This window comes from Pseudophryne corroboree, chromosome 8 (assembly GCF_028390025.1).
Source record: "Pseudophryne corroboree isolate aPseCor3 chromosome 8, aPseCor3.hap2, whole genome shotgun sequence".
Taxonomy (NCBI): Eukaryota; Metazoa; Chordata; class Amphibia; order Anura; family Myobatrachidae; genus Pseudophryne; species Pseudophryne corroboree.
In genome coordinates this window covers 117,668,246-117,678,808 of record NC_086451.1, presented here as the reverse complement: position 1 = coordinate 117,678,808, position 10,563 = coordinate 117,668,246, and the positions used below count along the sequence as shown (strand labels likewise).

At 46.6% G+C, this 10,563-nt stretch overlaps 1 pseudogene; it reads right to left on the bottom strand.

Moving 5' to 3' along the window:
- Window positions 1-9,802: 9,802 nt before the first annotated feature.
- LOC134953872 (small nucleolar RNA U13) lies at window positions 9,803-9,878 on the bottom strand (annotated as a pseudogene).
- Window positions 9,879-10,563: the final 685 nt, after the last annotated feature.

Here is a 10,563-nt window from a genome sequence, read left to right as displayed (position 1 = left end):
GAGGACGTGGCTGGCGTCCTCTCCGTTTAGACTAGAGTACTAGAGAGAGACACTAATTTTGGGGAGCATATTATTAGGAGGAGTACTACTTGCTGCTGATAGTGTGACCAGTGACCACCAGTTTAATTAATCCGTTCTCTGCCTGAAAAAAAACGATACACAGTGTGACACAGTCACATACCATATCTGTGCTCAGCCCAGTGTGCTGCATCATATGTAATACTGTATATCATTATCTGACTGTGCTGAGTGCTCACTGCTCACACAGCTTAATTGTGGGGGAGACTGGGGAGCAGTTATAGCAGGAGTACATATTTTAAGTACAGTGCACACTTTTGCTGCCAGAGTGCCACTGCCAGTGTGACTGACCAGTGACCACTGACCACCAGTATTGTGATTGTCTGCTGACCACCAGTATATTGTGATTGTCTGCCTGAAAAAGTTAAACACTCGTCGTGTGGTGTTTTTATAAACGCATTCTGCAGACAGTGTCCAGCAGGTCCGTCATTACATAATATATACCTGTTCGGCTGCAGTACTAGTGTGATATATATATATTTTAATTTTATCTCATTATCATCCAGTCTATATTAGCAGCAGACACAGTACGGTAGTCCACGGCTGTAGCTACCTCTGTGTCGGCAGTCGCTCGTCCATCCATAATTGTATACCACCTACCCGTGTTTTTTTTTTTTTCTATCTTCTTGATACTAGTAGCTTACTTTAGGAGTCTGCAGTGCTGAGTCTGACAGACAGTGACCAGCAGGTCCGTCATTACATAATATATACCTGTCCGGCTGCAGTACTAGTGTGATATATATATATATATTTTAATTTTATCTCATTATCATCCAGTCTTTATTAGCAGCAGACACAGTACGGTAGTCCACGGCTGTAGCTACCTCTGTGTCGGCAGTCGCTCGTCCATCCATAATTGTATACCACCTACCCGTGTTTTTTTTTTCTTTTCTATCTTCTTGATACTAGTAGCTTACTTTAGGAGTCTGCAGTGCTGACAGACAGTGTCCAGCAGGTCCGTCATTACATAATATATACCTGTCCGGCTGCAGTACTAGTGTGATATATATATATATATTTTAATTTTATCTCATTATCATCCAGTCTATATTAGCAGCAGACACAGTACGGTAGTCCACGGCTGTAGCTACCTCTGTGTCGGCAGTCGCTCGTCCATCCATAATTGTATACCACCTACCCGTGGTTTTTTTTTTTTCTATCTTCTTGATACTAGTAGCTTACTTTAGGAGTCTGCAGTGCTGAGTCTGACAGACAGTGTCCAGCAGGTCCGTCATTACATAATATATACCTGTCCGGCTGCAGTACTAGTGTGATATATATATATATATATATTTTAATTTTATCTCATTATCATCCAGTCTATATTAGCAGCAGACACAGTACGGTAGTCCACGGCTGTAGCTACCTCTGTGTCGGCAGTCGCTCGTCATCCATAAGTATACTAGTATCCATCCATCTCCATTGTTTACCTGAGGTGCCTTTTAGTTGTGCCTATTAAAATATGGAGAACAAAAATGTTGAGGTTCCAAAAATAGGGAAAGATCAAGATCGACTTCCACCTCGTGCTGAAGCTGCTGCCACTAGTCATGGCCGAGACGATGAAATGCCATCAACGTCGTCTGCCAAGGCTGATGCCCAATGTCATAGTACAGAGCATGTAAAATCCAAAACACCAAATATCAGTAAAAAAAGGACTCAAAAATCTAAAATAAAATTGTCGGAGAAGAAGCGTAAACTTGCCAATATGCCATTTACCACACGGAGTGGCAAGGAACGGCTGAGGCCCTGGCCTATGTTCATGGCTAGTGGTTCAGCTTCACATGAGGATGGAAGCACTCAGCCTCTCGCTAGAAAAATGAAAAGACTCAAGCTGGCAAAAGCACAGCAAAGAACTGTGCGTTCTTCGAAATCCCAAATCCACAAGGAGAGTCCAATTGTGTCGGTTGCGATGCCTGACCTTCCCAACACTGGACGTGAAGAGCATGCGCCTTCCACCATTTGCACGCCCCCTGCAAGTGCTGGAAGGAGCACCCGCAGTCCAGTTCCTGATAGTCAGATTGAAGATGTCAGTGTTGAAGTACACCAGGATGAGGAGGATATGGGTGTTGCTGGCGCTGGGGAGGAAATTGACAAGGAGGATTCTGATGGTGAGGTGGTTTGTTTAAGTCAGGCACCCGGGGAGACACCTGTTGTCCGTGGGAGGAATATGGCCATTGACATGCCTGGTGAAAATACAAAAAAAATCAGCTCTTCGGTGTGGAAGTATTTCAACAGAAATGCGGACAACATTTGTCAAGCCGTGTGTTGCCTTTGTCAAGCTGTAATAAGTAGGGGTAAGGACGTTAACCACCTCGGAACATCCTCCCTTATACGTCACCTGCAGCGCATTCATAATAAGTCAGTGACAAGTTCAAAAACTTTGGGTGACAGCGGAAGCAGTCCACTGACCAGTAAATCCCTTCCTCTTGTAACCAAGCTCACGCAAACCACCCCACCAACTCCCTCAGTGTCAATTTCCTCCTTCCCCAGGAATGCCAATAGTCCTGCAGGCCATGTCACTGGCAATTCTGACGAGTCCTCTCCTGCCTGGGATTCCTCCGATGCATCCTTGCGTGTAACGCCTACTGCTGCTGGCGCTGCTGTTGTTGCTGCTGGGAGTCGATGGTCATCCCAGAGGGGAAGCCGTAAGACCACTTTTACTACTTCCACCAAGCAATTGACTGTCCAACAGTCCTTTGCGAGGAAGATGAAATATCACAGCAGTCATCCTGCTGCAAAGCGGATAACTGAGGCCTTGGCATCCTGGGTGGTGAGAAACGTGGTTCCGGTATCCATCATTACTGCAGAGCCAACTAGAGACTTGTTGGAGGTACTGTGTCCCCGGTACCAAATACCATCTAGGTTCCATTTCTCTAGGCAGGCGATACCGAAAATTTACACAGACCTCAGAAAAAGAGTCACCAGTGTCCTAAAAAATGCAGCTGTACCCAATGTCCACTTAACCACGGACATGTGGACAAGTGTAGCAGGGCAGGGTCAGGACTATATGACTGTGACAGCCCACTGGGTAGATGTATGGACTCCCACCGCAAGAACAGCAGCGGCGGCACCAGTAGCAGCATCTCGCAAACGCCAACTCTTTCCCAGGCAGGCTACGCTTTGTATCACCGGTTTCCAGAATACGCACACAGCTGAAAACCTCTTACGGCAACTGAGGAAGATCATCGCGGAATGGCTTACCCCAATTGGACTCTCCTGTGGATTTGTGGCATCGGACAACGCCAGCAATATTGTGTGTGCATTAAATATGGGCAAATTCCAGCACGTCCCATGTTTTGCACATACCTTGAATTTGGTGGTGCAGAATTATTTAAAAAACGAGAGGGGCGTGCAAGAGATGCTGTCGGTGGCCAGAAGAATTGCGGGACACTTTCGGCGTACAGGCACCACGTACAGAAGACTGGAGCACCACCAAAAACGCCTGAACCTGCCCTGCCATCATCTGAAGCAAGAAGTGGTAACGAGGTGGAATTCAACCCTATATATGCTTCAGAGGTTGGAGGAGCAGCAAAAGGCCATTCAAGCCTATACAATTGAGCACGATATAGGAGGTGGAATGCACCTGTCTCAAGCGCAGTGGAGAATGATTTCAACGTTGTGCAAGGTTCTGCTGCCCTTTGAACTTGCCACACGTGAAGTCAGTTCAGACACTGCCAGCCTGAGTCAGGTCATTCCCCTCATCAGGCTTTTGCAGAAGAAGCTGGAGACATTGAAGGAGGAGCTAACACAGAGCGATTCCGCTAGGCATGTGGGACTTGTGGATGGAGCCCTTAATTCGCTTAACAAGGATTCACGGGTGGTCAATCTGTTGAAATCAGAGCACTACATTTTGGCCACCGTGCTCGATCCTAGATTTAAAACCTACCTTGGATCTCTCTTTCCGGCACACACAAGTCTGCTGGGGTTCAAAGACCTGCTGGTGAGAAAATTGTCAAGTCAAGCGGAACGCGACCTGTCAACATCTCCTCCTTCACATTCTCCCGCAACTGGGGGTGCGAGGAAAAGGCTCAGATTTCCGAGCCCACCCGCTGGCGGTGATGCAGGGCAGTCTGGAGCGACTGCTGATGCTGACATCTGGTCCGGACTGAAGGACCTGCCAACGATTACGGCCATGTCGTCTACTGGCACTGCATACGATTCTCTCCCCATTGAAAGAATGGTGGAGGATTATATGAGTGACCGCATCCAAGTAGGCACGTCAGACAGTCCGTTCTTATACTGGCAGGAAAAAGAGGCAATTTGGAGGCCCTTGCACAAACTGGCTTTATTCTACCTAAGTTGCCCTCCCACAAGTGTGTACTCCGAAAGAGTGTTTAGTGCCGCCGCTCACCTTGTCAGCAATCGGCGTACGAGGTTACTTCCAGAAAATGTGGAGAAGATGATGTTCATTAAAATGAATTATAATCAATTCCTCCGTGGAGACATTGACCAGCAGCAATTGCCTCCACAAAGTACACAGGGAGCTGAGATGGTGGATTCCAGTGGGGACGAATTGATAATCTGTGAGGAGCGGGATGTACACGGTGATATATCGGAGGATGATGATGAGGTGGACATCTTGCCTCTGTAGAGCCAGTTTGTGCAAGGAGAGATTAATTGCTTCTTTTCGGTGGGGGTCCAAGCCAACCCGTCATTTCAGTCACAGTCGTGTGGCAGACCCTATCACTGAAATGATGGGTTGGTTAAAGTGTGCATGTCCTGTTTATACAACATAAGGGTGGGTGGGAGGGCCCAAGGACAATTCCATCTTGCACCTCTTTTTTCTTTCATTTTTCTTTGCGTCATGTGCTGTTTGGGGAGTGTTTTTTGGAAGGGCCATCCTGCGTGACACTGCAGTGCCACTCCTAGATGGGCCAGGTGTTTGTGTCGGCCACTAGGGTCGCTTAGCTTACTCACACAGCTACCTCATTGCGCCTCTTTTTTTCTTTGCGTCATGTGCTGTTTGGGGAGTGTTTTTTGGAAGGGCCATCCTGCGTGACACTGCAGTGCCACTCCTAGATGGGCCAGGTGTTTGTGTCGGCCACTAGGGTCGCTTAGCTTACACAGCTACCTCATTGCGCCTCTTTTTTTCTTTGCGTCATGTGCTGTTTGGGGAGTGTTTTTTGGAAGGGCCATCCTGCGTGACACTGCAGTGACACTCCTAGATGGGCCAGGTGTTTGTGTCAGCCAATAGGGTCGCTTAGCTTAGTCATCCAGCGACCTTGGTGCAAATTTTAGGACTAAAAATAATATTGTGAGGTGTGAGGTGTTCAGAATAGACTGAAAATGAGTGAAAATTATGGTTTTTGAGGTTAATAATACTTTGGGATCAAAATGACCCCCAAATTCTATGATTTAAGCTGTTTTTTAGGGTTTTTTGAAAAAAACACCCGAATCCAAAACACACCCGAATCCGACAAAAAAAATTCGGTGAGGTTTTGCCAAAACGCGGTCGAACCCAAAACACGGCCGCGGAACCGAACCCAAAACCAAAACACAAAACCCGAAAAATTTCAAGTGCACATCTCTAATAACTACAGATACAGTACGCACTGGGACGGGCGCCCAGCATCCTCTACGGACTAAGAGAAAAGGATTTACCGGTAGGTATTAAAATCCTATTTTCTCATACGTCCTAGAGGATGCTGGGGTCACCATGGGGTTATACCAAAGCTCTAGAACGGGCGGGAGAGTGCAGACGACTCTGCAGCACCTATTGACCAAACTTGAGGTCATCATCGGCCAAGGTGTCAAACTCGTAAAACTTTGCAAAAGTGTTTGACCCTGACCAAGTAGCTGCTCGGCAAAGTTGCAATGCCGAGACCCCCCGGCCAGCCGCCCAGGACAAGCCCACCTTTCTAGTAGAATGGGCCTTCACTGAATTAGGTAATGGCAAACCTGCCATGTAATGAGCATGCTGAATCGTACCACAGATCCAGTGCACAATGTTCTGCTTGGAAGCAGAACATCCAACCTGTTGGGAGTATACAGAACAACCAGAGTCTCTGTTTTCCCAATCGGAGCCGTTCTGGCAACATAAAACTTCAAAGTGCTGACCACATCCACAAACTTTGACTCAACAAAGGCATCAGTGGCCACAAGCACCACAATAGGTTGGTTCATGTGGAAAGAGGGAACCACCTTTGGCAGAAATTGTTGACTTGTTCTCAATTTTGCACTATCTTCATGGAAGATTAACAAGGGCTCTTGTGAGACAAGGTCGCTAACTCAGACACCCGCCTTGCAGATGTCAAGGCCAACAGGATGAACACTTTCCAAAGAGGAACTAAAACTCCAGCTTCTGTAAAGGTTCAAACTAATGTGATTAAAGGAACTGCACCACCACATTAAGGTCCCATGGTGCCACTGGAGGCACAAATGGAGATTGACTGTGCAACACACCTTTCACGAAAGTCTGAACTTCTGGAAGGGAGGCCAATTATTTTTGAAAGAAAACCTATAAGGCTGAAATCTGTACTTTAATTGAGCTCAACTTTAGGCCCGCAGTCACACCTGCTTGTAGAAAATGGAGAAAACGACCTAGCTGAAACTCTTCCGTAGGAGCCTTCTTGGATTCACACCAAGAAACATATTTTCTCTAAATACGGTGGTAATGTTTAGACATTACCCCTTTTCTAGCCTGAATAAGTGTGGGAATGACTTCACTGGGAATACCCTTACTGGCTAGGATTTGGCGTTCAACCGCCATGCTGTCAAACGCAGCCGCGGTAAGGCTTGATGCACACCCGGCCCCTGCTGTAACAGGTCCTCGCGCAGAGGAAGAGGCCCGGGATCTCCTATGAGTAATTCCTGAAGATCTGGATACCAAGCCCTCCTTGGCCATTATGGGACAATGAGGATTGCTTGAATCTCTGTTCTTCTTATGATCTTTAGAACTTTTGGCATGAGAGGAAATGGAGGAAATACATACACTGACTGAACCACTCACGGTGACACCAGTGCATCCACTGCCATTGCTATAGGGTCTCTTGACCTGGAACAATATCTCAGAAGCTTCAAGTTGAGACGAGATGCCATCATGTCTACTTGAGGAACTCTCCAATGACTTGTTACCTCTGTGAAGACTTCTCGGTGGAGGCCCCACTCTCCTGGATGGAGATCGTGTTTTCTGAAGAACTCTGCTTCCCAGGCATCCACTTCTGGAATGAAGATTGCTGACAGAGTGCCTGTACGCTTTACCTTCCAGCGGAGAATCTGTGTGGCTTCTGCCACCGACGCTACTGCTGTTACCTCGCCCAACTTGATCAGTACGGGAAGATCTTGAAGAAAATGTTCCGCTTGTAGAAGGCCGTTGTAAATGGCTCTCAACTCCAGAATGTTTATGTGGAGACAAGTTTCCTAACTTGACCATTCCTTGGAAGTATTCCCCCCTGTGTGTCTGCTCCCCAGCCTCGGAGGCTTGCATCCATGGTCACTAGGGTGAGGGTCCAGTCCTGGATCCCGAACCTGCTCCTCACTAGGAGGTGGGATTTGTGCAGCCACCACAGGAGTGAGATTCTGGCCTTGGAAGACAGGATTATCCTCCGGAGTATGTGTCGGTGAGATCCGGGCTCTAACAGGTCCCACTGGAATACACTGGCATGGAATCTACAAAACTGTATGACCTCGCAGGCCACAACCATCATCCACAGCAACCGTATGCATTAATGGATAGACATACTTGCTGGTTTTCAAATTTATTCGACTAGTCTCTGGATCTCCAGAGCCCTTTCCACTGGAAGAAAAACTCTGTAGTTCTGTGTCCAGTACGAAGAACTGTCAGGGACAGTACAATGTTCTTCACCAACCTGGCCTTGTAACACTCCTTTATTAGGAGATCTACCAAGTACGGAATAATAGTGACTCCTTGCTTGCGAAGGATAACCATCATTTTCGCCATTACCGTGGTGAGCATCGTCGGAGCCGTGGATAGACCAAACGGGAACTTCTGAAATTGGTAATGACAATCCTGAATTGCAAATCTCAGGCAATCCTGACGTGGAGGATAAATGTGAACATATAAGTAGGCCTCCATTATGTCTATCCAGACTGGAGATTACTGCCTTGAGAGATTCCATCCTGAATTTTAGTTACTTCAGGTAGAAATTTAAAAATTTTCGATTTTGGATCGGTCTGACTGAGCCGTCCGGCTTTGGAGTCACAAAGAGGCTTGAATAAAATAAAAAAACACTCCCTGTTGGAACAGGGGATTCAGGGTAATGACCTGATCCTGACTCAATTTTTTAATGGCTGCGCTTACTACCTCCCTGTCAGGTAGAGAAACTGGTAAGGCCGATTTGAACTCGGTGTGGGGAAACGCCTTGACCTCCAATTCGCATCCATGGGACACTATTTGTAAAACCCACGGGTCCAGGCCAGAGTGAACCCAGAACTGACTGAAAAGTGTCAGGCACTCCCCCACTGGGGCGGACTCTCGCAAGGTAGTGCCAGCGTCATGCAGTAGATATGGCAGAAGCAGTAGATGATTTCTGCTCCTGTGATCCTGAAGAGGCGGACCTCTTCCTCTACCTGCAAAGAAAGGGAAACCTTTTACTTCTTTCGTACCACATGGGCTGCTTTTTTTTTTTTTAGGGACAAAAGGCAGAAAAAACGACTTACCTGCGGTAGCTGCCCACCAAATCATCCAGGACACTACCAAACAAGGTCTCCCCTTGAGTACGGGAGAGACTCCATAATCTATTTTGGAAGCAGGCTGCGCCTTACACTGGTGAATTCTCGGTCACGGCTCCACGCATGGATGACGTAGCATACTATATATGATCGAACGTTAGGAGAATCTCAACCATAGCTCGCGTCAATACTGGATGATGAAATTATCAGAGCACTTTGCAATAGCCCTACTCATTCACGCACATGCAATGTAGTCTTGAGAAATGTCTCATGGGTTGTATAATTAAATATTAATGTACACTCCAACGTGCGGTCTGTCGGCTCTTAAGGACAGATGACCCAGATGCAGGCAGAGTCACTTTTCTTGTTAACCGTGGTAGGACCCTTCTTAAAATGGGGGGTGACTCCCCCTGTCCACTTCTTTATATAGGTAAATCTTCTTGTTGGTACAGAAGGGTACTCCGTATTGTCTAAGACAACCCTTATAGCTACAATCATGTACTGAATATTCCTAGTTAATTTCGGAATCATTCTGGAAAACTAGTGTCGACACAGGATTCAGAGTCCGTGTCGGTATCAGTGTGCATTATAGAGACAATGTTAGGCGACCCCGAGGGCTCTAGTGTGGATGAAAAACAAACCTTTGGAAAAAACACCTCTTCCACAGACTGTCTCCAGGGTTGTGCCTGAGACTCAGCCATATTATAACGCAATATTTTCACCCATACACGTTTTCAGTGGCGTCGGTAGGTCCACCACATATATTATATATATATATATATATATATATATATATATATATAGTTATACACACACACACACATATATATATATATATATATATATATATATATATATATATACAAATATAGTTACACACACACACATATATATATATATATATATATATATATATATATATATATATAGTTGCACACACACACACACACACACATATATATATATATATATATATATACACATCTGTGTCCCTACTAAAATTTCCTCAAAGGAAGACAACCCTGTCAGCCATGCTACATACATGTGCAAACACCCCACAGACACTCCGAAGCTTATAGGGGACAGATCCTTTAATCAGAGGAGTAATGTGCCGAGTCGTAACAGAGCCGTGTGAACTCTCATTCATCACGTTTATGAACCACAAGGATCGACTGTAAAATCTGTCAAGGGACACAGAGAGGATTTTGTCAGCTCACAACCCAGCGTTCATAGCAAAGAACTGTACAACAAAGTTTGCCCACAGACCTGCAGCGCCCTTTTATTCATATAACAGTATATACTTAAATATACACAGCACTAATTTAACTTCGCCCCCCTTGTTCTTTTTGCACCCTGATACAGTGGTGAAGGAAGGATCAGCGTCCTAGGAGGGAAAAATAGCACCGAGTGGTGTGCTGGCTGACTGAGGAAGAAGTCCCGCCCCCGCAATGGCGTGCTTCTCCTCAGCGTGGATTACTAAATTTTTATACTGGCGGGGGTTAGGACAGTGCCACCGCACTATATGCCCTTATGTGCCAGTGTTACAAAGAGGATTTTATGCTGCCCAGGGCGCCCCCCCCCCCCCCGCGCCCTGCACCCTGCAGTGCCTGAAATGTGTGGGAGCATGGCGCGCAGCGTTCCATACGCTGCGCTGTTCCATACGCTGCGCTGTTCCATACGCTGCGCTGTTCCTCAGAAAGCCGTCACTGGAGAAGAAGTCTTCTTTCTTCTGCTACTCACCTGTCTTCTGACTTCTGGCTCTGTAAGGGGGTGACGGCAGGCTACGGGAGTGGGCATCTAGGCGTACCCAGCGATCAGCACCCTCAGGAGATAATGGTGTCCTGTAGCCAGAAG